Source organism: Apteryx mantelli, chromosome 7 (assembly GCF_036417845.1).
Source record: "Apteryx mantelli isolate bAptMan1 chromosome 7, bAptMan1.hap1, whole genome shotgun sequence".
Classification (NCBI taxonomy): Eukaryota; Metazoa; Chordata; class Aves; order Apterygiformes; family Apterygidae; genus Apteryx; species Apteryx mantelli.
The window spans coordinates 20,437,418-20,462,709 of record NC_089984.1 but is presented as its reverse complement, the minus strand read 5'-3'; the positions used below and the strand labels follow the sequence as shown (position 1 = coordinate 20,462,709).

The 25,292-nt window shown below is 38.9% G+C and overlaps 1 long non-coding RNA gene across 2 annotated transcripts in view; it reads right to left on the bottom strand.

Moving 5' to 3' along the window:
• The window catches only part of LOC106498902 (uncharacterized), a 146,799-nt gene that overhangs the window by 115,744 nt on the left and 5,763 nt on the right, over positions 1 to 25,292 (bottom strand). Inside the window, exons 1-2 of one of the 2 annotated variants that reach the window (XR_001295065.2) lie at positions 18,168 to 18,213; positions 10,311 to 10,490 (exon numbers count right to left, since the gene is read on the bottom strand). This is a non-coding gene — a long non-coding RNA (uncharacterized lncRNA). Of the gene's footprint in view, positions 1 to 10,310; positions 10,491 to 18,167; positions 18,214 to 25,292 lie in introns of those variants that run through there. The other variant, XR_010884716.1, reaches the window with a different exon arrangement.

The following is a 25,292-nucleotide window of genomic DNA, read 5'->3' as shown; positions in this document are numbered from 1 at the left end:
TCCTCATCATCTCTCAGTGCGGCCGAAGAGCTCTGGATACTCAGGAAGATGTTCTGTAAGCTGTTAGAACTCATTAACTATATAGAGGTTCATGCCTGAATGGATATTCTCCAGCTTCTATAATAGTTATAAAGCGTCCCATAGACGACATACCTTTGTGGCTCTTTGCAAAGGTATCTTATGCATTCTACCTCTGCACAGTTTGCTAATCACATCACTGCAAAAAGGGTAAGCCAGCAGAGACTATGCACTATGTTTTATGGTATCACTAATTAATGTGGGCAATTTATTCACTGCAAGAAGTTGCATTTAAACATATTAAGTAATGTTCAGAGTGTGTTTATGCACACAGTCTGAGGCCAACTCCTGCTCTGCTTCACAGCTTCCTTTGCAATATCTGGGAACACCTCTAGACTGTCAAGAGTTTAAGTCTAGACTGAATGTGTTTGGGAATAACATATACAAACATAAACACGTACAATTATTTTGCATTAATGCTGGGAATTTTGTTCAAAATGAGAATGAGTGTTGATGCTCAGGTAGGTGAAAACTTTGGGAATTTTTTCCAGGTCACCTATGTTCTTTGAAGTTCAGGGGTAAACTCCTTGCTCTATTAAAATTTGTGAGAGTTTTGCTACTTAATTCAGTGAGACCAGCAAAGATATTTCCTTGCATGCTCAGGACTTGAGAAAGATTTTGCAAACTTGGTCTAAATTCATAAGAAATCTGGGCCAAATCATAACTTAGAAAGAAACAATAGAAGACTGAGGTATAAGCTCTGCTTCTTCTTCTTTTTTTTTCCCCCCTCCTTTGGACAATATAGAACAAATGGCTAATATTAAGGATTCTCCCAGACGTTCACACATTCCTATAAGCCTTTGAGATACATGCAGATGTCTTACGATGGTATAATTTATGGAGAGTAAATAAATCAATCCAGTGCAAGTTATGTCTGTATCCCTAGAGTGGGATCGTGGAGGAAAAGAGACTGAAAATTTAAGTAGTATCACATCATCTCTATCTAAAAGCTAACATCTAAAGCTAAGAATTCAAGAGAATGGATCTCAAGTGATGTATGTTATTGGAGTTAGAGAAGTTAAAAGACTTACCTTAAGTCATCCAGAAGCAGTAGAAGAGAACTAAGTGTTCTCACATTCTAATTCAGTGCTGTATCCAAGACCACTACTGACTTGCTCAGCTACTATAGTTTTAATATAAAACACCATGATAGCTTTAAACTGCGAAACTAACTCTGTGACCACCACATAACACATCTGACTGCATGAACAGTAAGACAATCAACATCCGATTGTATAATTACCGTGTTTATGACAAATCACATAAAATAAAAGAAAACAAAAATAGTGCTCTCAAATGGCTCAGGAAGATCTGTCTACAGAATAAGGCTAAAAAGTGACTTAGCAATTTCCAGGCACTAATAAAGAATGAAAAAAATGATCTTTTTTTTTTTAATAGTCTCAATTTCTCTTTTTGCAAGATAAGGACTTATTCTATGACGACCTCAGAAGAGAATGCCAGACATTAGATATCCAACCCTACTTTGAAAAATATATAGTGCTAGATGAACTTGTAAAGAGCACAGTTAGATACAAGTAATACCACAGAGGTATTATTTACACTTACAGAGAAAACAGGACATCCATAAATAGGGAGGTTAATCTACCATCAGAAAGACCAATGTTACTATTACTGCTATACAATACTTTCAGTTACTTAACAATAGTAGCCTTTGGTAGAAAAAAAGGATAGGAGTCTTCACTGATGATAATGTCAAATCATGATGTGTTTGTGTTTTAGTACCTGCATTTCTTATAGACTACAGTGGGAGTTTTGCAAGCTCAGCAGTTTTGGAAATCCAGCTACTACCAAATGACAGTCATTTTGCCAGTAAATGAATCATGCTGCCTGTGAGGACGACTACACTAGTAGGATTTTCATACACAGTGGGATGTATGCATCTAAATTCCTGCTCAGTACATACTTTTTCATGACAGAGAGGAGCTTGCTCAGCCTTTCAGGTTACAGGACAAGTAATAGGAGAAATTCACTGCCACATGATAGGGGCGTAAAAAAATATTTCTCCTGGTTTTCTACCACCCTTAGGCAGGAATTCCTAAGTAGGGCTTCTTGCACCTTCCTCTGAAGGTGTCCAGACTGGCCACAATCTGATTACTGGTCTGATTTATATGACAACTGCTACCTTCCTATAACAAGTCTGTGTAAATATTTGTGCTCCTATGAAAATGTAAATAGAAAATATTTGCTATTTCATATATCAAATAAAAGTATCTTTGTCTACTTCCAGAATAAGAAGAAGTCTGAACTCAGTGTGGCTATGGAGTTCTAGCTGGGAATAAAAAAAAAAGAAAGAAAAGAGAAACAGCCTGAAGATTTTTATGAAGCTTTGGATCATTCTATGCACATGGAAATATATACAGTGGCATTAGAAACAGTGCCAGATCACTTCTTCCCACTGTAAAGGCTACGCTTTGACCTTGGCAACTGCAAGAAAATACATTCCTAAGATGCCAACTGTCTTCTCTTTAATTTTGCAGGCTAGGGGGGCAGTGCTAGCTTGTCTCCCATGCATTGTACTACTTGAAATTAAGCCTAGAGGGCAGAAGAGGAAACAGTGCAGTAGACAGAGACAAACCTCCTTTGATTCTGGGCAGGGTGGGAGATCCATATACTGAATCCGGAGGGAAGGAGCACAGTTCTCCTGTCTGCAGTACTATCAGTGGTACATCCAGTTCCCTGGAGTGCTCCTGCAGTGTCCAAACATTCAAATGTACTGTTAGTAAGAAGGAGCAGTAACTTAAGAGCATTTAAAATGCTTCATGCTGGCTCAAAGCTGATTGCAACCCATTATCATCATTTTAAATGTAATTCAATTTATATTTGGATGTACTTTAAGTTATTTTTTACTCAGTAAAAAAGCAATTATTTTATCATAATGGCTACTTCTTTCTTATGGCTACATTTTTTTTCCTTGTTCCAGCTATTCTAGAGTTGAATCCTTCCTAAATTATTTTTCCCAAATTAATGCGTGTGTGTGTGTGTATATATACACATATATGTGTATATATTTGTGTGTATATATATGTGTGCATATGCATGCAAATTTAGATGTTACTACAGAAGAATGAAGCCTGGGACACCATGCACAGGTGCTGGGCAAGATTCTTTACATAGCTCCTCTGTGACAAGGCACCTCAACCCTTGGCCTCCCGTCGTTCTTCTGTCCCGGATTCACCAGGGAGTTCTACCTCTGCTCGCTGTGTCTCTGCACTCCCTGTCTTCATGTTCCTGGGCCTTGCTGGAGCCTTTAAGCAGCTCCTGCAGTTCCAGCCCTGGACTTGAGGGACCCTGAGCAGGCATAACCTAGGTTATGAAAATTCAGCATATTGTACTAGTTGTTTTGTTGGTTTTATTTGCTCTTTTCCTAAGTTCTCCTATCCTACTGCTCACAGAAACTGCTCAAGCAAACCCTGCAACACAGGCTCCAGGCTGCTGAGGCAAGGCACTTCAGGAGACACAAACCAACATCTGGCCTGGGTTGCAACTCTGCTCCCTCTCCCTTTGTTGGCACTGGAGAAAAAAGGACGGCAGCAGCCAGGCTGGACTGCTTACACTTCCTCCTTCCCTCTACAGTAGTGTTAGCTATTGCATGATTCAGTAAGATTTGCATGATTTCAGTACAAAGGCCACAGCCTCCAACTCATACAGCATCTCTGAGTTTATCTACTTGCACCCACTATTGAAGGCTGTGTGGGAAAAAAAGTAAACACAGGCCTCACTACTATCATCAACATAATTGCTTTGGCTTTTGCATGTGGAGAGCTGATCCAAACTGTGTCATAACTCATCTGTGATATTACTATTTCTTAAAAAAATATACTTGTGTTCCTTTTGCATTGACCTTTTTTCCTGAGAAAAATAACAACACTTGTTTGCTGGTGCTGAATGGAACATAAATTCTCTTAAGTAAAGCCTAGCCACAAAATCCACAGAACATGTTATCTGCTGTGTTACCCAGCTGATCAGTGTCCTGGACGTAATAATATCTTCTTTGCATTCTGTGTAAGAAAGCCCACATGTAATACCATCTGCTCTTGCACTGACAGGTTTCCCTCCTACCATGGCACGTGACAATTAACATTTATATCTCACATCAGCTTTGAGACATTTGACATGCAACGAAAGGTGTTCCCAGACTGTCGCAGCCGGTATTTTACAGGCTAGCCAGTGTGGAGACTTGGAGGCCTTGGCTCCAAGGACATTTCATAACCACTTGAAAGCTATTTGCTTTTGGGGTTTGAGCCACACAAATCTGTGAACCATAATTTCCTTTGTTCTTCAAGTCTTAAACTGGTATTAGTACTGTATTTTGCAAATAGACAACTAAGAAGAACAAGGTTCAAGTCTCCAGTAGTGAAGGTTACTACGTTACCCCCAGCATCCTCTCAGCTGCCATACTTAAAAAGCTACTGTGCTGAGGTGATAAACTTTGTAGCCATCAGGTACTACAAGCAGCTCTCTACAGAGCTTTACCAACATCAGCAAGCACAGCATAGAGCCCTCACTGCTGGTAATCACATTTGGAAATATACTTAGTGATATTATTTTTAACTCTTCCTGAAAGCAATAGGAGTACTGGTTTCCTATGAGAGGTAAAGGAAGCTGACCTCCCATGGGTTTTGTGCTGCGGATGCATGAACTGTATCAAATCAGATGTGGTGTGGTTTCTTAAAAAGTTTTGCTGAAGTTTAAACTCAAGTTTTTCCTGTCCACTACTATGCACTTTGAAACTAAAATACAGATGCCATGTTTCCCTTGCCAAAATGAAACCTATGCTCACTGTCATTTCATGGACAGAATAAAACCCTCTCTTCCCCTCATGAAAGCTCTCAGATATTCAAAGCAGCCCTGTCTGTAGAATGCTTATATGCTTTTCCCAATAGAATTTTCCACCCTGTCTCAGTCCTTTGTTCAGAGTGTGTTTCCTTTACCTCACTGTCAGATCTAATCTTCCCTGGGTTTCTATTGCATTATTTTTCTCTGCCCTCTCTCCCAGTCTCCAAGAGAAATACAAACCTAATTAAACACACATGGAATTTTTAGGCTATGTTAGAGACAGTTAAAAATTAGAAAGAAAACAGGCTTGCATTAAGCCATGGGAGGTTGTTTCCAGTCATCTTTTCAGAAGAGAGATGCCACAAGACAATTCCCAGTTTTCATGAAGAAAGATGCATGAGATTATATCTCACAGAGAGTGTTGTCAGCACATAAATAAGGTGCACAGGAGTACACAAATGGGTATCTTTAGTATACAGGCAATATAATAAAAGAAATAAGTCACTAGGGGATGCGGATCTTTTATGGCTCATGTTTTGAGTGCTAAAAGCACACATGGCAGCTAGAGCTTTGCTCAGCAGGCAGTCTCTGCCATGTGACCAGATGCAAGCCCACCACATGACCAGACCCACAGCTGTGCCTCTCGGGTCATCGTGTCCACAGTTGTCCATAGGGTCAGAACATGATGACGCATCATGTGTCCTTTTTTTCCATCATGTTATCACTAATTTTTAAATAGAAACACTGCTGTGTTTATAGAAAATGTATCTTTGTTGTAACAGAGGCAAATGAATTCTAGCCTCTCTTTAAAGAGTGAGCAGAAGAAAAGTTCAGTCACGCAGAAAAGAGGAAATAGTAGCAACAGCAGATAACAAGTTATTTTCATATCACACACTATCACACTGAGGCTTCTTGTTACCCTGCCACCAATTTTGGTGCTTCTTTCTTGGTTTGAGGTATTCGAGCAGAATCATTTTACAGGAACAGCATGAAGACACCCAGATTCAGATCACGTGTATCTTCTAGCACACTATCCCAACTCTCACAGTGACCAACAGTAGATGTCCAAGAAAGAATACAAAAGCAGGGCAAGAATAAAATAACAATTCCCCAAATACGTTTGCCCAGCTCTGAGCCATCTACAGCTCAGGATCCTTCTGAGCCAGAAATAATGCTTCCGCATTTAATAGACCTTGATGAGATTTTCTACTGTGAATTTGTCCAAACAGTTTTTGAACATTTGAGACTTTTTAACTTTGTTCCATATAAACTTTTGGAATCGATAACATCTTTGGGTGAAGATACAGTGAAAATATCTCTCTATTGAAATTATAAGCACTTAACATTCAGAACCCCTTACCCTGTTACTGATAGTAAAGCCTGACCATTCCATAAACACTTCAGATATGCAGAACAAAGGGACAGGATTTGGGAAAGGGTAACGCTGTACGTTGTATGCTGGCACTTTCTTGCAGTCAAGTAAATTTACCAGCTCTTCCAGTTTAGCCTGGATAACTTTCTCATCCTGAGGAAATTCCACCCAACTATATTTTGTTTCAGACATTGACTTGAGATAAATGATTTTCCCTTGCTTCCCTTCTCAAATCTCAGGCCTGGGAACTTGTGCCTTCCCCATACCACAGGAAGATACCAGGAACGAAGAGACAAGAGCATCTGGCTTCCGCCAGGCTTTTAAGTGGGTACAGGGGATCCTACCCCTTGAAACACAAGCTAATAAAGAGAGCATTTTCCTGTTATGTGATGTGATACACAGGGCCTACCTCTCCTTCCTGATGTTTACAACACACACCTAAGTCATTCTGTGCTGGACAGCCAGCTGGAACAAAGAACCAATGCAATTCTCTTTCTATGAAGGATCTTTACGGTAGACACAAGAAAAAAATACCAGACTGGCATCAAAAGACCAAATTCTCCCCTGGCTATTTCAGTAAATCAAGCTTCTTTGGACTCAATTTCCCCAGTATAAGTACCGCTTTAATTACCTCTCTAAAGCATTTCAGGATTCAGAAGTGAAAGGTTGCTATAGGTTACATTATTTTAAGTACTTTAAAGGTACTTAATCCCTCAGCCAGCTGCTGCTCTGTAGCATAAAACTAGATATGAATTAGAGAAGTATTTAATCTCACAGCTTTCCAGTGCCAGACTCAGCACCTCTAGGAGACCTGGAGGAATGATGCAACTGTTAACCAGTGTTAGAAACTCCACATGCATTTTGATTAAAGCAACACTTCTGCGTGTAAAGCCTTGGTATTTTCAGCCAACAGAGAAATCCATTTGTGGCTTTTATAAGTAGTAGATTTAAGAAGGAAGCACAGCACAAACAGCTGCAGAGAGGCATTTAAAAGCTGTAACCTGCATGAATATACTCAGCATAAAATGCTTTATGCTCTGCACTGATTGTTTACCAACATATGCAGGGCTTTCCATTCTGGAGGGGAGAGGCAAGATGGCTTGCCATGCGTTTCCACTCCTCAAAACAGGAAGAGTTTTGCACACACTTCAAAGACCCGGAGTAAGATGCTTAAGCTGATTTAAAAATGCCATATTCTGTATATCCATTTTAAAAATGCAATTTCTAGCAAGTTGAATTACTTTTGCCAGCAGCTTTAAATCTACGTCAGATGAAACAAGGGCAGTATCGATTAAATATTTCTCCCAGTGACTTATAGGGCAAAGAGGAAATCACTAACTGAGAGGCACTGTTAAGCTTCGTATGTAACTTGTGTTTACATTTGAAAAGAACTTTAGGAGAAAGGTACTGACCATAATCTACTCAAAACAGTGGGATCCTCCAAATCTTGCAATGTGAGATCAGGGTACTGTCTTATCCAAACAAACCACCATTCCCAATTTCACCTTGTTATTTTTCCTGCCTATTTTTTTAATCAAGTGTTAATAATAAGTTACATTTCTTATTATCTCTAAAATTCATCAAGAGTTTTGCAAGATAATACTAAAATGCATTTACGAAATACAACCTCGTAAAGGAAGATTTTAATTGTGGCTGGTCTTTCAAGAACCAAATAATCATTTGAAACTGTAAAATTTAGATTGTCTTTTGTAGCTAAGCCTGGATGCAGGTATCTATGTGCTCAGTGGGCCAAAGCTGCCAGCCACTAAAGCTCTGGAAGCCTTGCAGTTGTACGTTTGACATCCCCTAGTCCTTCCAGCCTTTCCTATTACCCTCCACAAACAATGAGAAACTACTGCAGTGTTCCAGACTCTTTGCAAGAGATGATCTCAAAACAAATTTGCTGAACATGAAATATTGCCTTGCAAATTACATTTGTTGTAAGGCTTCACAACCTGATAATGCCAAAATTACCTGGCCCTCCAAAAGCTTCTGTAACAGCTCAGAAATGATTAAATGGCACCAACCAATTTGTTAAGAATGGCCAGCATTTCCATTATATGAATAAGTTTGCCTGTTGACCAGATGGATATTTTCTTTGGGTCTGTCCAAATGCAATTTTAAAGATACATTTTTCTATCAGAGATTAGCACGGCGACAAACAACATCTGGGAAGACAACATATGGGAGGAAATAAGTTAACTGAAGTTTGAGCTTTGTTAAAAGTTGTAAAAATCATTAGGCAAATAAACTTTACTTCTTAGCTGACTGAAAGAAACTGAGAAAATTGTGAAGTACAACACATATGTAGTCTCTGGCCAGATTTCTGCTTAGACGTTTATTATGGACACTTTCTAGTTGTGCTGTCATAAATTATTCCAAATCCCTACCTTCAAAAAAGATCAGCTACTACTGTGAAAGTAGTTCTGGTAAAATAGTTTGTACGAGAGTGTTTGGCTAGCAAAATTATGCTGATTGTAACACACCAGTTCATTATACCTATCACCAGTTAAACCACACTAGCTAAAGCTTACATTCTAAATGTGGACATTATACAAAATCAAATCCTGTATGGAGACTGCCTCTACAGTGAATTTCCACAGCAAAATGAACTGCCCTTCTCTCTCAATTCAGCATGTGTCTATTATTTTTACTATATTGTATCCCTAACAGGAGGATGAGAGATCATCCAAGAAAAAGTTTACTGTCTAAAACAGTAAGGAGACATGAAGTGAAAGCATGATTGTAGCATATCTATATAAACAATCCGTGGAGACATCCTATGGAGGGATACATGCCAAATATTAAAAAGTTCTTCCAGAGCATCTTAAAATTATGCTGCTCTTGTTATTTCAGTTTCAGGTTTGAGGGGTCTTTTTGATGATGTCTCTCAAGTTGATGTGGGAGTTATTCCTCAGTCCCTTTAACTGGATGGTAGGTCAGCAAAGAGCTCTAGAAACACATATGAGTTTCTCTAAACAAGAAAGAGAAACTCAGCTTTCTGGCAGCACAAAATTAACTTCATTCTGAAACAAACACTGAGTCCTAAAATGACACCTACCAGACCGCAGACATGAAAGACCATCCTGCTAGAATAGTGCCCATCACAAAACACAAGCCTGACTGCTTGTAACTGCTTCAGAATGAGATAGCATTAATAAAGTATTATAAAAATAATAATTTTCTGACATGAACAAGCAATTACAGAAAAACTAATTTACTCTTGGCAGATTATAAGAAAGAAGAGATCTTTTTTAGATGAACAACGTGCTTTAATAGCCAGGAAAGCAATAAATATCCAAACACTACTTGTAATTTCTTCAGTTCTGTCTTGTTCTCAAATAACCCCTTACCAGGTCATGTGTGAAATAAACCAGTGCCAGGTTTCAACTGCCTGATATCCTGGAAAAACTGTTTCCCCCAACCCTGTATTCCTGCTAGCCTGCACCAAATATTCTGGGACAAATGATACTCAACCACACATCCTCACTGGAGGATGCAAATAACACACTGGCTTCACTCACGCTAATGCTGCGATAGGAAATGTAAGCGGGCAAGGTACTTCTACAAGCAAGAGGCAGCAAGCCAGCTTAAATTCAGAAAAAGTACAATAGTGTTTTATCAAAAGGTATTATGTCCTGTGTCATCACTCTTGTCATTGGTAGTGCTGAATATGTTGTGCTCCTCTGTGAACCCACTTCCTTGTCCACCAGTTTCTCACTTACTCAATTAGTGTGGACAAGTTGTGGTGAAACTACAATCTAGATATAGCTCATGAATTCATTTCACATAGCTGGGAGCCAAATGAACTTTTCTACTTTGTATAGCCAGAGCCTGATCAACATTCTTATTTAAAAACAAGAGCAGAATTCATATCTATTAAATGGAATATTTTTCTTCAAAAAATAAACTTATGTAAAACCAAAATTATGGCAACCTGTATGAAATTTAAACTCAAATTATTTCATTACAATTATTGTATTAAAGTCACATGAGTTAAAGAAACAATACTATTGAAATGTCTTTGCATTTGCTGCTAAAACTTTAAAGTCAAACTACTGACCTGGTGGAAGAAAGTGGCTGAACACCTGGAAATAGTCAGTGAGAGCTGGGCCCTCTTCTGCTGCAGCAGGAATTCTGTTTTCTTTGTTTTCATTTACTCTTTTTAGTTCAATTGAGCAATTAGTTTGGTCAGAACTGGGAAACCAGATGAGAATGAAAACGTTTGCTTTTATCTTCCAATCTACAACACAAAACAAGATTAACATTGAAACTTACAGCTTTTTGCTGCTGATTTAAATCAATTCATCCTGAGTTCAAAAGCAGTTACTACTTCATCAAAAGTTCAAAAGTAGTTATTACTGAATAATTATTGACACTGAAATCCTTAATGTTATTTACAGCTGCAGATAGCATATATTCATTTTTTAATCTTCAATAAAGATTGACCAGTCAAAGCATGTATTGCAAGGCAGTCTTTTATGTCTTTGCAAAATGAATTTCAGACTCTACGATCATGTACAGAGATGGAAAGTGAAAAGCAGAACCAAACTGGGAATTAGGACTTAAGCCTTTGGGAGGAATAAAATACATCTCCAAACAGCAGCCAAAGCAAAATTTTCTTACAGAATAAAGTACAAAATTTCTGCAGTTAGACAGAAACAACTTTATCAAGGTTGCAATATTTCCCATTTCGGACAGCTCTGAAAGCTAATGATAAAATTTAGTACCACTCCTACTAAATCTTTCACTGACAGCATGTTAGCTGAATCACTATGACTCAACTTTAACATTATAACCACAATCTGAGAAAGTTATGACTTGAAATTTAAGAGCCTTTCCCTTGCATGTGGTATCTTTCTTTTGGTGGTCATGGTAGAGGGAAGGTGTGGAGGCACACAAAAAAACTGTTTAGGATTTGCAGAGAGAAATGTTGATGCTTTTGCCTAATGGCATATAAATAATATACATCCGCTTCCCAGCTAGGGCCAAAAGAAATCCAATTTCAATTAATGCTCAGACTGCAAAGAGTTTCAGAAGTCGTAAACACTGTGCAATCAAACCTCTTGTGCTAAGAGAACATTGGATACTTCTTTAGGCAGTTTGAAAAGAAAAATAAAATCTTTTACTTCTACCTTTGCCTTAATACAATCTGCCACAAGAATAAGCACTACGTCTCTTCCCTTACCTGAGCTATTTTTCTAGAAAATTCATAGCTCTTTCCCAATGAGTAAGGGAAAGTGGCCTACAGTTTCCTTTCCTCCATAAGGAGCCTCCCCACCTCCATAAGAGGGCTCTTTTTAATGGCATTTTAATTTATAAGACATTGGCTTCATTTTCCTGGACTGTTTCTAAAAGCCAGGTTTACCCCTCATCCTATCAAAAGGGCTTAAACCTTGTCTATGATGCAGTCAATAAGGGTACCACTTACAAAGTGTTCTGTAAACAGTGACTCACTAGAAATGCAAACCACTCCACAGCCCTTTACTCTGTCAGACTTGCCCTTGCTGGTTTGGCTCTGTACTTCTTTGGTCTGTAAGCTGCTGCTTCTCTGTGTGCCTGGATGACACACAGCTACCACTACTTATGGAAGTCAGAAGCCTAGAATAGCTGCAACAGTCAAATACAAGTGAAACTACCAGCTACTAGTTAGAATCTGTTGATCCTCTACTTTCCTGGAGACTTTTTTTGAAAAGGTCCTCCCTACATTAAATGTATGTTATGACTCTTGTTAAGCCTTTGAATAAGGATTTGCAGAACGTGGAGCCTAAATTTTGGTGGATTTAGCTTGAGAGTCTGTTCTGGCAGAATTTCAACCCAGACCTGGTAGTAAGTCCCACCAATCTTCTCACAAGCATTCCCCTTATGAGTCCTCCTGATGAGTTTGCAAACCCAATGGATTGGGAATTGGCAGACTACACATAAACATGTTGACTGGGGGATAAGTGCACTATTGCATACTGAAAACCGGAATGGAAAAGAACTGTACTTCTGTTGTTCAGACTCTATACAGTTAAAGCTCAATGACACTTCTTTCTGCTACCACACTATTTGTATTTCATTCCCTTATTCTGACTAAAGCATTACAGCAGTCACCTTTCTGAACAAGTTCCAAGAAGCTCATGCAGTCCAACTGAGACGGAGGATGGCCTCCCAGGCTATTAGGGCTGCTTCTCTTCTCCCATATTTGGAAGTTGGCCTGCAGTATGGAGATCCCTTGTGGATTTCTGTTTAAATTCCACCATCACTATTGCACATTACCATTTCCTTTAGCTGATGTAAATCAAATACAGTATGAGCAAAAAATGTGAGTCTAGCCTTGCCCAACAGCTTTGCAAGGGAAACTATTGAATGCAGAAAGTTTGTCTTAGAGGAGAAAATATTTGACAAGCACAGCATGCCTTACACAGTGTTACATGGCTGAGGCTATTGACCCTCATTTGGCAGCAGTTTGCACACACTTTACCTCTACGTACCATAGTTAATTGGCAACGCTGACAGTGTGCAACAGAAGAATCACACACTTGCATGGGACGTATTTATCTGCATTTTTTGATACATAAAGCCCAAGAATTCTAGATTTCATGTCATCCCAGAAATCCTAGGGCATCTGTAGGAAGACTTAATAGCCCTTACTTTTTGCTACTCATCTTCCAGCAACTCCAGGACAGCAGAATTCAAACATCCACTTGTTTCAAAAAAAATTAAAATTTTTATTAATCAAGTTTTCTTTTTTGTTAGTGAACTGAATACATGATATCATACGCAACATAATACCTTTTTCAGGAATGATTCTAAAACATTTTAACAGAACTAATGGTTCATAGCCAAGTTCCTTTAGGGGAAGGTTTATAAACCTCTCATCCTATCTCTGAATATTCCCATGAGTAATCTCACTGGTGTAATGGGGCAAAAATCTAGACCACTAATATCTGATCCCACAGGAAAGTAAGGCAAAGCACAGGGCTCTTCTTCCATATGCACAAGAGATTCACAATTTAATTCTTACTAGCCATGAATCTAGCTGCAGGAGACTAAGAAAGAACAGCATGTTTTCAGTACACTTTAAACGCTTCTAAAACTATTCTTATGGACATAAAATGTCATGAGGACAGTTTTTTCCAGCCCAGGAATGTTGCATAGGTCAATGTAAATCTGGAATCTCCCATTTACAACAGTATAAAACTCCCCTTGTAGCACTAAGGATCTTTAAACCTATGAGTGAAACAGCATTAAATACATCCTATTCTGTCTAGGACACCTCTGCATTTTTATAAGGAATGAAGAACAAAAAGTATACATTCACAGAGCAATCTTAAAATGAGTCCTACTGAATTTGACTTGCAAGTACAAGGTCCAATTACATGAAACTAATTGTAGGTTCGGCATCTTATGACAGGAAGAAGGAAGTATTTTCATATTAGGTTAATTTTCTTTCTTTATTGTAATTATTTTAAGCTCCTCTGAGGTCTGGGAATCTGGAAGAGTTTTAGTCAAGACAAATTAATAGATAAAATGCAGATAAGGTACTCAAAAGTACCTCAATATGATGTATTCTATGGATTTATATTTCCATTATGAATGAAAAGAGTTTATAAATATATACAGAAATTTGGTACTGTCTAGCAATTTCTTTTTTTTTTTTTTTTTAAGTATTGCATAACTTAGCCATTTAGTACTTGCTGATGGCAATAAGCTTCTGTGACTACTGATATCAAGTCACAAATCCTTAGTATGCAAGCTAAATAAGATACTTATTTAAGCCATAAAGACTCTACGAAAGAGTTAAACCTTTTCAAGATCACCCAGTAAAAATTTATTACAGGCACATATTCAAAGAGTTCCTTATTACTAAATATAGTATTATTTAATTTTTGTCAGTGGCTTTTCCAGAAATCTTGGCCAGTCCAAAGGCTTTAGCTTTGTGGTGAACTGGAATGTACACAAAATTGCAGAAAACCCTGAGCCTGTTAATTCTGCAGAAGGGATATATGTAACTCAGGAGACTCCAAACCAGCAAAACACTTAAAATTTCAGTCTTTTCACTTACCAATACAAACAAACTTTAACACTTTGATGGATCAAATCCAACACAAGGAACTTCTGGGAAAGGAGTTGATATATACAATTACGTAAGACGGGGGTGGGTGGGAGAAGCCTGTTGAGCTGAAACAGACACTGAAAAACACACAGCCAAAAAAATAGCCAAGTATTGTATAGGTCAGCCATGTAGGCTGATTTGGATACAGGTGTCCTTGAAATTTGTGTAAACATAATTACATGTGAAAATGCTTGATCAAGGGCACAGTCAGACGTGTTCTTGCAATGGACATCAAAAAGTTTCAGAACTTACTCTACACATCTCAGCTGAGGTGATTTGTACCTGTCCATTTCAGCGCAAAGTGAAACAGAAAGAAGCTTAAATTAAGCTACAGAGAGCAATTTAAGACAACCTTTCCACTTCATAAGGAAAATGCACAAGAAGCATCAGTTACCGCATCTCAGCTGACAGATGCAACAACTTTGTAAACTGAACTTAATCACAAGAGTCTGACTGCTCCAAAAAGGCATGTTCTTGGAAAAGAACCAAGGTGCAGCAAAGGCCATTTTAAGCTGAATGACAGCATCCCCATGAGGTTTAATATTCTTAAACACACTTAATATCTTTAGTTGATTTGCCTCAGTTTTCCTGTGTCCATATATAGACATGATCATACACATCTACTAAATTATTAGTGGTAACATGAATATTTTAGTTTAGACTGTCAAAATGGAAACATGCTCACTGTGAATAAAGCCCTTCACAGAAGTCTTCAGATTATTTACAAGCAATTCATTTAAACTGACACACACTGAGCCAGAATGCATATACTTAGAACACAAATATACATCTGCCATTGCCTAAAAACTTTATTTAAAAGAACACAGACACAGTCAATGCTGATACTTAGTGTGATATATAGGAACAGTTGGTTGGCTTTAATTCTTCTTCTTTTAGTGATACTGGTCTATCTGGTCAAGTGATCAAGCTCCTGAAAATTACCTACTGCCTATTGAAAAATCAAAGTCTCTCGCAGGTTCAGAGGAACGTTGCCACAAGGGCCAAAATGTATTTTGTTTGCATTTACTGTGAATAGATTGTAATTTTAACTACATATAAGCTATCATACATGCTTTCCACATATATAGGTACTGATAATATAGACTCATTTGGAATTTTTCAAAATTATGAAAATCCATTTTTATGACCCTCATTCCTAGTCATCAGTCTCTAGAACAAGCATTTACATGTATATGAATAAAATAGTGTTCATCTTTCTTTTCCACATCTGTTTTCTGTTCTTAAAAACACTGTTTGAATTACAATTGTTGGATATACAGTTAAAATTGTTGTGCTACTCCAAGATAAACCACTTGAGAATGCAGTGTGGTTACTAAAATGTTTTGGACTCAAAGCAGTTGGCACAATAACTCAAAGATGAAAGAAAAACTAAATTTGTATTTTTGGCTTCCCAGTAGATGTTACATAGCTGTGCATACCTTCTAGCAAGAATCTTCTTGAAGAAGATACTGCATTGGTAGCAGCATTCTCTAATTTAAGCCTGTTATGCTTTAACAACACATAAGACCTACAGAAGGGCAGCTAGGAACTGAGCAGTGTTGAGTGATGAAACAAAGTTAGTAATCAGGAGATAGCGGACAACTGTGATTGGAAGTTTTGAATCCCAGATAAGCTGCTCCTACCTAGCTCAGATAATGACTAATGATTAGTCAGTGTAGAAAAGCCATGATGGGTTGGTCTCCTTACAGTTCCCAGCACACAAGTTTCTAAAATGATAATATATCAGCCAAGACACAGAACTGAACAGAACCTAAGCTGGTCTCATGGTAGAAGTCATCTTTACAATGGCAAGGCACACTGACAGAATAATATGATGAAGTTGCACTGTCATAGCTCCTTAATAATCTGCTTTCTTTTCCCTAGGTTTTTAGGTTCAGATCTGCTCTTAGGTGTGAAATGTATCCTTTCTGTTCTAGTCACTAAATACTAGAGCTATCAATAAAGTAATAGCATTCAACAACAAACCCATGTTTAACGTACAATTTGTGTTTAATGCAGACATTACCACAGAAGGGGGAAAAAAAGTTTTTTTTTAAACAGATTCCTTCAATCATCCAGTGCTTAATCCTTAGATTATCCAAAGTTAATGGCTTAATAAGAGGGAAGTCCAGAAGGTGTTGACCTTATAGTCCTATGTCCACTGACCACCAACAGCCTTCAACCTTCCTGATGTTGATTAAAAAAAAAAGACTCAAACCCTTACATCTCTATATATGCTTAAATCTTCATAGGATTAAGGAAGTAATGCAATCCAGCACATGCAAAATACCAATATGTTTCACAGCATTTAAGTAAACTTTTTAGGCAGCTAATTTAGGTGTTATTCAGAAAAGTTAGAAGCTGGTACAGTCAAGGAGCAACATCAGGCCCTTCTAGAGAAAAGTGATTCAGCACACTCAAGTTAAATGCCTAGAAAACCTAATCCTCCTGTGCTGTGGTACCTAATCCTGAAAACGTCTACTGTGAAATGTAGGTTAGTGCTAAGCAGACCCAGGGACTTAACTGAAGTATTCATGTTAGCAAACACCTCCTAATTATAAATAATTGCAAGTTCATCAAGCTCTTTGAAAAGGGTTCTGTTCCGCTGCTCCTGCCAGTAGCCGCTGCAGTGCTGTGTACCCCCACTGCAGCACACAGTACGAACAGGTATGCAGAACTCTCCAAAAGACATTGGGGAAGAGACTGCATTGCAGCTACATTGTTTGTTAGTATGCAGCGTTCTCCCTTTTCCTACTGAAGTCTATTACTTCTGTATCATACATCTCACTTATTTCAGTGGAAGTAAAGAATGGATTTCTTTAATTCATTAAAAGATACACTAATATATGGGAAAAGGAGGTAGTAGTGAGAAGGGGGCAGCAACAATATCACTGTTCTATTATAGATCTGCAGAGAGTATGGAAAGCAAAAACCAAATTGTCAGAGCAAGAAACTACTCAGCTAAAGTAACAAAATTAAAAATGCAGACCTGGTCAACGTAGAATTGATTTACACCATGGATATTTAGAGATCTTTATGCTCAATAGATGCAGCAAGGAATCGTATTTTCTTACTTCATTATGGCCCAACTTTCATTAAAATCAGAGGGAAAAGATTCAATGCCTCCAATCTAACTTGGATCAAGCCACAATATAGTCTTTCATCTTCTTGTGTAGCCTCATCATAATTTTGTAAAAAAGGGAACACAAGTAAGACTGTGCCCACAGCATTTTTTTATCCAGGGAATCTCATGTTATAAGAATTCATTAACTGATGATCTGGGACAGAGAGAAAGTTTGGCCTTGCATCCAGTAGAGATTCCTGTAAGCACAAGGGTTTGCTGGCATAAAGTTCTTTGCAGAACTGGGTTTAAGTGGACTCACCTGAGTTCTGCTTTCATGGAAAGAGTGTCTTATAAATTAATGCTTTCAATCTAACCACTTTATCTTGCTCAGCATGCTCGGCACCACTATAATGCTAATAATAGATGCTACTTCTTAATAATACTAAAATTTTGAGTGTGTGGAAGGGAAAGAGGTCCAGCATTTCTTTTTTCCCAGTGGGAATTCACCATTGCATGTGCAATGCCAGACTTGAAGTAGGACAAATAAAAGAATTCATACATTTCCACCTTGGGCTCAATAAACAGAAAATATTGTGATCAAAATCTATCATTATCTTATTCCATCTGTTAGGATCTGGAGAGTTAATAAAACTATAAACTGGAGAAGCAATCTCACAGTAGGAGCATAATTAATGTACAATTACAGAAATAGAATGGTGCAAAGGGCAAAAGAATCTGGTTAAAAAAAATAATACCTGCTGTTGTTATTCATACAACATCAATGTGACAGATTTGAACACTGCAAAGAAAAGAGAAAACAATGTAAAGGTTGTACTTAAAAAAAAAAAAAACAAAAAAAACAGTGCTACATGTATTATTAGCTGCTCCTTTTGTAATTTTGCTGGATGTGGCTTCAAAAATTATGGTTAACCACAGCAATAAGAAGCAGAGAATTTCAGTTATGGGCCCACTGTACTACAGTCATGTAGTACAGACAATAAAAGTTAATTTTTGCATTTGCAAAAATTGAGCCAATATAACCCAGATGCTGAAACTAAGCTCTTAATACCACCTGACCCCCATATGCACAAACACACAAATTTTGGCCTTGTAGGTGAACAGTTTCAGAAGGCTGCCAAAAATGTCCATGGGTTCTTTCATATTTTATTTTGCTTGTAGTGACTGTACCTATTAGAACCACTATGACAACCTTTTAAAATGATCAAACAACACATTTTTTGTTCTTTAAAACATATGCATGTGCATATTTCAGCTACAACTCAGTATACAAGATCCCAGACTTAAAGCAATTATTTTAATCAGAAAACTTAGCTCACGTGCAAGTTCCACAAAAGACTAAATAAGTGGTTTATTAGGTTTGCATACTTCCACAATATGGAATTTAGCAGATGATTAGTTCATAACATGGACTAATTGCTTTTTGTAATTTCCAGCTGCTGCACATTACTATCCAGAAGGATTTTTATGTGTACTTATTATTAATGATCCATAATATGCTAAAGAGGCATTACTGGGAATGCATATATTAGAAACAGTAAGTAAAATGTGATATAGCTAATAACATGCAGTACACTTACAGTATATAGTGTGACTTTGTACACTCATTACTGCTAAAAAGCTGATTAAGTATGTCTTGAATGCCAACAAAGAATTTGGTTATCTGTTATCAAACCTACAGATATACTTGTTTCTGAACAAAACTAGACAGTACAACATGGAAATTAATAGTCTGACCTTTCGCACTGAAGGGTCAATAAATACACATATGTAAACACAATTCCCACCATACAAAAAGAAAATATATATTAAAAAAAAGAAATTCAGAACTGAAAGTATTGCCAGAGTTTCTAAACCTGCACAAAATGCACATAACAAACAAAATCTGTTTTTCTCATCTCTTTAGGCCTGCAACCTATAACTATCCCAGGAGCTCCAACAATAACAACTACTACAAGTGACAAATCCTTATGCACACCAGAACACTTACTGATTTAATTACTCTTTCTATATGTATCATTTTCTACTAATAGGATCAAAAACTGCACAGAAAGGGCATCCCGTTTGTTCTTGTTACAGGTAAACGCGACAAATTGACAACCACTCGGGCTGGGTTGCATAAATTCCAATTTAATAAAATAATTGAGCAAGTTACAAGTAAGCAAAACAGCGCTGGGCGGCTGGGGAGTCTCCTGCTCCACCAACGGCGCGCGCAGCCCCCCCCTCACAGTCTCCTTATATGCAATTCCAGCTCCAGGTATATGTGGCACTTCCTGTAACTTCTGCGGTTGCGCCGGCTGTTGCTAGGGGGTCTTCTTCAGCCCTCTGCATTGTGAGTGGTGACCCTCAGGTCACGCATATATTTTACAACTTTCGAAGTCGTGCTATATTTCACAGTTGTGTGACATCGCCATCACCATATTAGGCTATCTAAACTAACATTGCCGCTTCGCTAGCTCAACTCCCTTATCTCAGGCAGGGTACATGCCCCCACCACAGGATGTAGGATGTTCCCACAGATGTTTCCAAGGCTGTTTCTTACTTTGATGTAACCAATTAGCACACATCACAGTCCAGGATGTTTCAAGGCTGTTTCTCAATTTGATGTAACAAACTAGCACCTATCACAATCCCCCCTTTTTGTTTTGGTCCCTTCTAATTTGTTCATCAAATCGAGCAACAACCTCCTGTGCCAGGGAGAGCATAGGGTTATGCTTACTCTCATCTTCATTTAGTTGTTCATATTGACTTCTTATCAACAGTAGGTGGGCAGCTTCGAGTCTGCTTTTTGCTAAGTTAATTATTTTATTTACTATACACGGTCCAAAGGTCAACACTAGTACTAGTAAAGTCAATGGGCCCGCGATGGTAGACAATAAGGTTGTTAGCCAGGGAGAATGACTGAACCATGATTCATACCACCCTTGCTGGGCTTCTCTTTCCTTTTTACGTTTTTCAAGGCCTTCTCTCAATTTCGCCATAGTATCCCTGACAACTCCTGTATGATCCGTGTAAAAACAACATTCTTCTCCTAGGGCTGCACACAATCCTCCCTGTTGCAAAAATAAGAGGTCCATCCCTCTTCTGTTCTGTAAAACTACTTCTGATAGCGATGTCAACGATTTTTCTAAGGCTGTAATGGATTTTTCTATTCGTTCTAAGTCCTCATCCACTGCTGCTCGTAGGGTGCTAAGGCTCTGCTGCTGCACCACTAAGGAGGAGATTCCAGTTCCCGCTCCTACTGCCCCTAGGCCCAGTAAGGTGGCTATAGTAATTGCGGTGATTGGTTCTCTCTTTACTCGGACCGGATGAGGGGTGTCCCAATGGTCGTACATCACATTTTCTGGGTGGTACAAGATCCTGGGAACTACCTCTATTTGTATACAATATTCTTGGGACTCACCAAGTACCCTTAGGGAGACACAGGGAGTTAGGCCCGTTTTTGAACATATCCACCTAGCTCCTTGGGTGGGAATAATCCATCCAATTTCGGAGGTGTAGGTTTGCAGTGTCACAGACCCACACAGCTTTTTCTTTGATTTTGGTATTTTACCAATACACATTCCCATTCCCGTAACTTGCTCCATGGTCAACCCCTTCTTCTTATCTTCCCATTGACACTGTGAGCCGGGATCATTGCTCACAGTATATGTCATATTTACTCCTATTGCTTCATAAAAAGGGGTCTTATGTCGTAGCATAACCAGCAATGGGTGGTTATACTAGGGGTTGTAGCATTTAATACTTTGTAGGTTGCCTGTACAATCTTCCACAGAGGATTGTCTACCCCCTCTGTGGCTTTACTTTCTGAGATTACAACAGTATCTTTCGGGGTGGGGTGGCTCATAGGAATACTTGTCAAATTCATTATCGCAGCCGTTGGTTTGATTCTTAATTTTGCTCCTTTAACGGCTAGATTCGGCCCTATTGCTTGAGGAGCAGGTTGCACACTTTCTTTCTTTATGAAAATCAATCCACCCCTATCGGTCCCGGGCTCCCAGTACCGGACTCCCCAGGTCTTTCCCAAAAACCACCCTGGATCTTCAGGACGGGTGATATTTATCATTAAATGTTTACAGTCCGAATGGGAGGACGGACGCGTACCTCCAGAAGAGTCTCGTTTGGGGGGTGTACAACCATAGGGTCCCCACTGGGTCTGAATAAACTTATCTGATCCTGCGCCGGGTGTCCAATCCGAGGCTATAGTTTCACATCCCCAATAAGCACAATAATAAGAGTTTGGGTAGTTACAGTATCCTCGCCCAGGATTAGAACTAGGGCAAAAGTAAAACCCCTTTAGATTTAAACATGGCTCAATGGGTACCAATTCACACAAGGTAGGTGTGAATGTAGGTTTCCCGGGTACGCTTCGTACTTGGATCACTGTTTGATCTTCCCATCTCATTAATGACCATTTAAAGGGTTGGTGTACATTATGTTCCCCTTGGATTCGTCTTCCTAATAAGCCCAGCACAATCATCTTCCAGAGGAGTAGTGGACCCATGGCTTGGTCAACGGATATTTTACGAACCCTTAATGCCTTGGAGGGGCGGTCCGTGATGCCAAGTGTCTCTGGGACTTTAAAGAGTCTGGGTCTTACAATTTTGGGTATTCCTGCTTAGGAGGTGGCTTATCGGCCTCGATCCCCACAAGTTCTATACGTCTCTGCCTCCCCTGCCTACTCTTTTGCTTCAGAGCAGCAGGGTGTACTGTCTTCTCGGCAGCAGCCGTATTCTTCAGGGGAACCTCCTGTATGAGCCTTTTAGATTTTTTTAAAGGCTTCCCAGTTCCCAAGAGTGACACTCAACATACGGCGCGGTCCGCCTATAATTGGTGTTTTCAATTTTAGCCTTATGTGATTTGGGGTGGTTGGCGTGGGTACAACCTTTCTCTGGTTGTACTCCTTTTAACAAAGGCTTCCCACCGTTCTACCGATCTTTTCTTAAGATCTTTTAATGTCCAATAAGTCAATTTTGTCGTAACAAGGGCGGCAAATGCTGTTAGGGAGATACCCGTACTAACAATGAGTCCACTACTTCCCTTTACAAACCCTACATGCATAACACACAAAGGGATAACAAATACAATGTGGGGTTATAACAAATACTATGTTAGGTTTTACAAAAGGTGGTCTCACTTATCGAGGTTTCCAGGTTTCTTCTTAAAGGTTACTTTTAAATTGTCCAGGTTTCCAAAGGCTTCCCACGATGATTCTGAAATCGGTCCTTTAATTCTGCTGGCATGTGTCCATCCTCGCTCTGCGGTACGAATAGCAGTGTCTGTGGTAAGCAAAACAAGGAAAGGTCCCTCCCAGCGGGGAGTCAAGGATGAGTCTTTCCAGGTTTTAATTAAAACCTTGTCTCCAGGGTTAACTCGGTGAATGGCTACATCTAGTGGAGGTCTCTGTGCTATTAGTCCTTTCTTTATCAATTCTTGTCTTCTCTTCATAAGCTCTGTAATATATTTCTGTAATAATCTCTCTTCTACTTTAGGATGTTCTTTTGGTATTTCTAAATCGTATGGCATCCCATATAACATTTCAAAAGGGGAGACTCCTGTGTCAGTTCTGGGCTGAGTTCGTATATTCAACAAAGCTAAGGGTAAACACTTGATCCAATTCATCTGGGTTTCCATCATTAGCTTTGTTAACTGTTTTTTTATTTCCCCATTCATCCTTTCTACCTTTCCTGAACTTTGAGGATGCCAGGGAGTGTGATACTCCCACTTGATTCCTAAAGGATCTAATGTTTCTTTAATGACCTTGGATGTAAAATGTGGCCCCCTGTCTGAGTCTATGACCAATACATTCCCATACCGGGGTATGATATTTTCTAACAATATCTTGGCTACCGATTTCGCAGTTGCTTGGGCTACGGGAAAAGCTTCTACAAAGTAAGTTAAATGATCTACTATAACTAATAGGTATTTATACCTGCCCACTTCTGGGAGTTCTGTAAAGTCAACCTGTATTTTCTCAAATGGTCTCCTGGCTATGGATCGTCCCCCTGGGACCTTTTTTCTGAGGTGCTGCTTGTTAACCTTCTGACAGGTCAAACATTCTCCCACTAGTCTTTTTGCTATGTCATATATTCCAATGCACATATATTTAGTTCCAAACTGGTCTACTAATGCTTGCACTCCCCAGTGAGTCTGTCGGTGGAATTCTTTCATGATTCTCCAAGCTACGCCTTTGGATACAATTTCTCTATCATCGGGCAGCACCCATTTACCTTCTTTTTCTAGGGCTCCTATCTGTCGTAATTTATCTATTTCCTGTTTAGTAAAACTCATCCTGGTATCTAGTTTATCTTGGCCCTCTTTTCCTTCAGACAATAGGTGTAAAGCTGCTTTTTTTGCTTCTTCATCTGCTAGATTATTTCCCCTTATGTGGTAAAATGTGCCTTTTTGATGGTCCCTAACATGTACTACTGCGATTCTCCGAGGTCCCCTCAGAGCTTCTAAAGTTTTTCTGATTAATTTTTCGTGCACTAAATTCTTCCCTTGTGAATTAATCAGTCCCCGTTCTTCCCACATTTTCCCAAATGTGTGTACTACTCCATAAGCATATTTAGAGTCGGTGTATATAGTCCCTATTTTGCCCTTTAAAATTTCTAAGGCTCTAAAAACTGCATACAATTCACAAGCCTGGGCCGACCAAGTTTTGTGTAGGGGCCCTGATTCTATTAACTCTAGAGACTTTCCATCTACAATAGCATACCCTGATCTGCATTTCCCTTCAACTACGCGAGAGGATCCGTCCACAAAGAATTTAGTCCCCTCTGGTAACTCTTCTTCTTCTAAATCTTCTCTTATTTTTGTTTGGTATTCTATTAGACGCATGCAATCATGTCTTAATTGACCACTGGGTTCCCCATACAGGAACTGGGCTGGATTCTGCAAGCTTGTAGTCTCAATTTCCAACTTTGGAGAATGGATTAAAATGCCCTCGTATTTTAATAGTCTGGCATCGGTTATCCATTTTTCGGCTTTTTGTTGTAATACTCCTCGTATATTATGAGGGGTATATATTTTTAATTCTCCTCCAAAGGTTATCTTTTTAGCCTCTTCTACTAATAAGGCTGTAGCTACAATGGCTTGTAGGCAAGTGGGCCATCCCCGACTGACGGGGTCTAGCAATTTTGAAAAATACCCTATAGGTTTCTTTTTCCCTGCCCATTCCTGTGTTAGGACTCCAAAGGCTGACCCTTCCTGTGTATTGATAAACATGTAGAACGGTCTCTTAATATCTGGTAAACTCAAAACAGGTGCATTCACCAAGTCAGCCTTCAAATCTTCGAGGCTTTGATCATCGGTTTGAGTCCATTTTATTAGCCCATCTACTATTAGTTTTTTTATATAAAAATTTTACTTTATTGCTATAATTTTCAATCCATTGTCTGCAATACCCTAATAACCCCAGCAATTGTCGGACCTGTCTTTTGCTCTTCGGGGGTCTTATTGACAGTATACCATTTACCCTTTCAGGGTCCAATTTTTTGTGCCCTTGCTAAGCCAATGTCCCAAATACTTCACCTCTTCTTCCGTAAATTGCAACTTTGATTTTGATACTTTCAATCCCTTTAAACTTAGGAAATTTAACAACTTAATACTCTCACATCTAACTTCCTCCTGGGTTTTTCCTGCTAAAAGCAAATCATCCACATATTGTGTTAAAGTAATTTGAGGATTAGTTTCGTAAGTACTTAGAACCTGCTCCAGGGCTTGCCCAAACAAATTAGGGGATTCTGTAAACCCTTGTGGTAAAACAGTCCATCGGAGTTGTTGTTTCCTATGGGTATCTGGGTCTTCCCACTCGAAGGCAAAAAAGTCTCTACATTCTTCCTTAAGGGGGCATGCCCAAA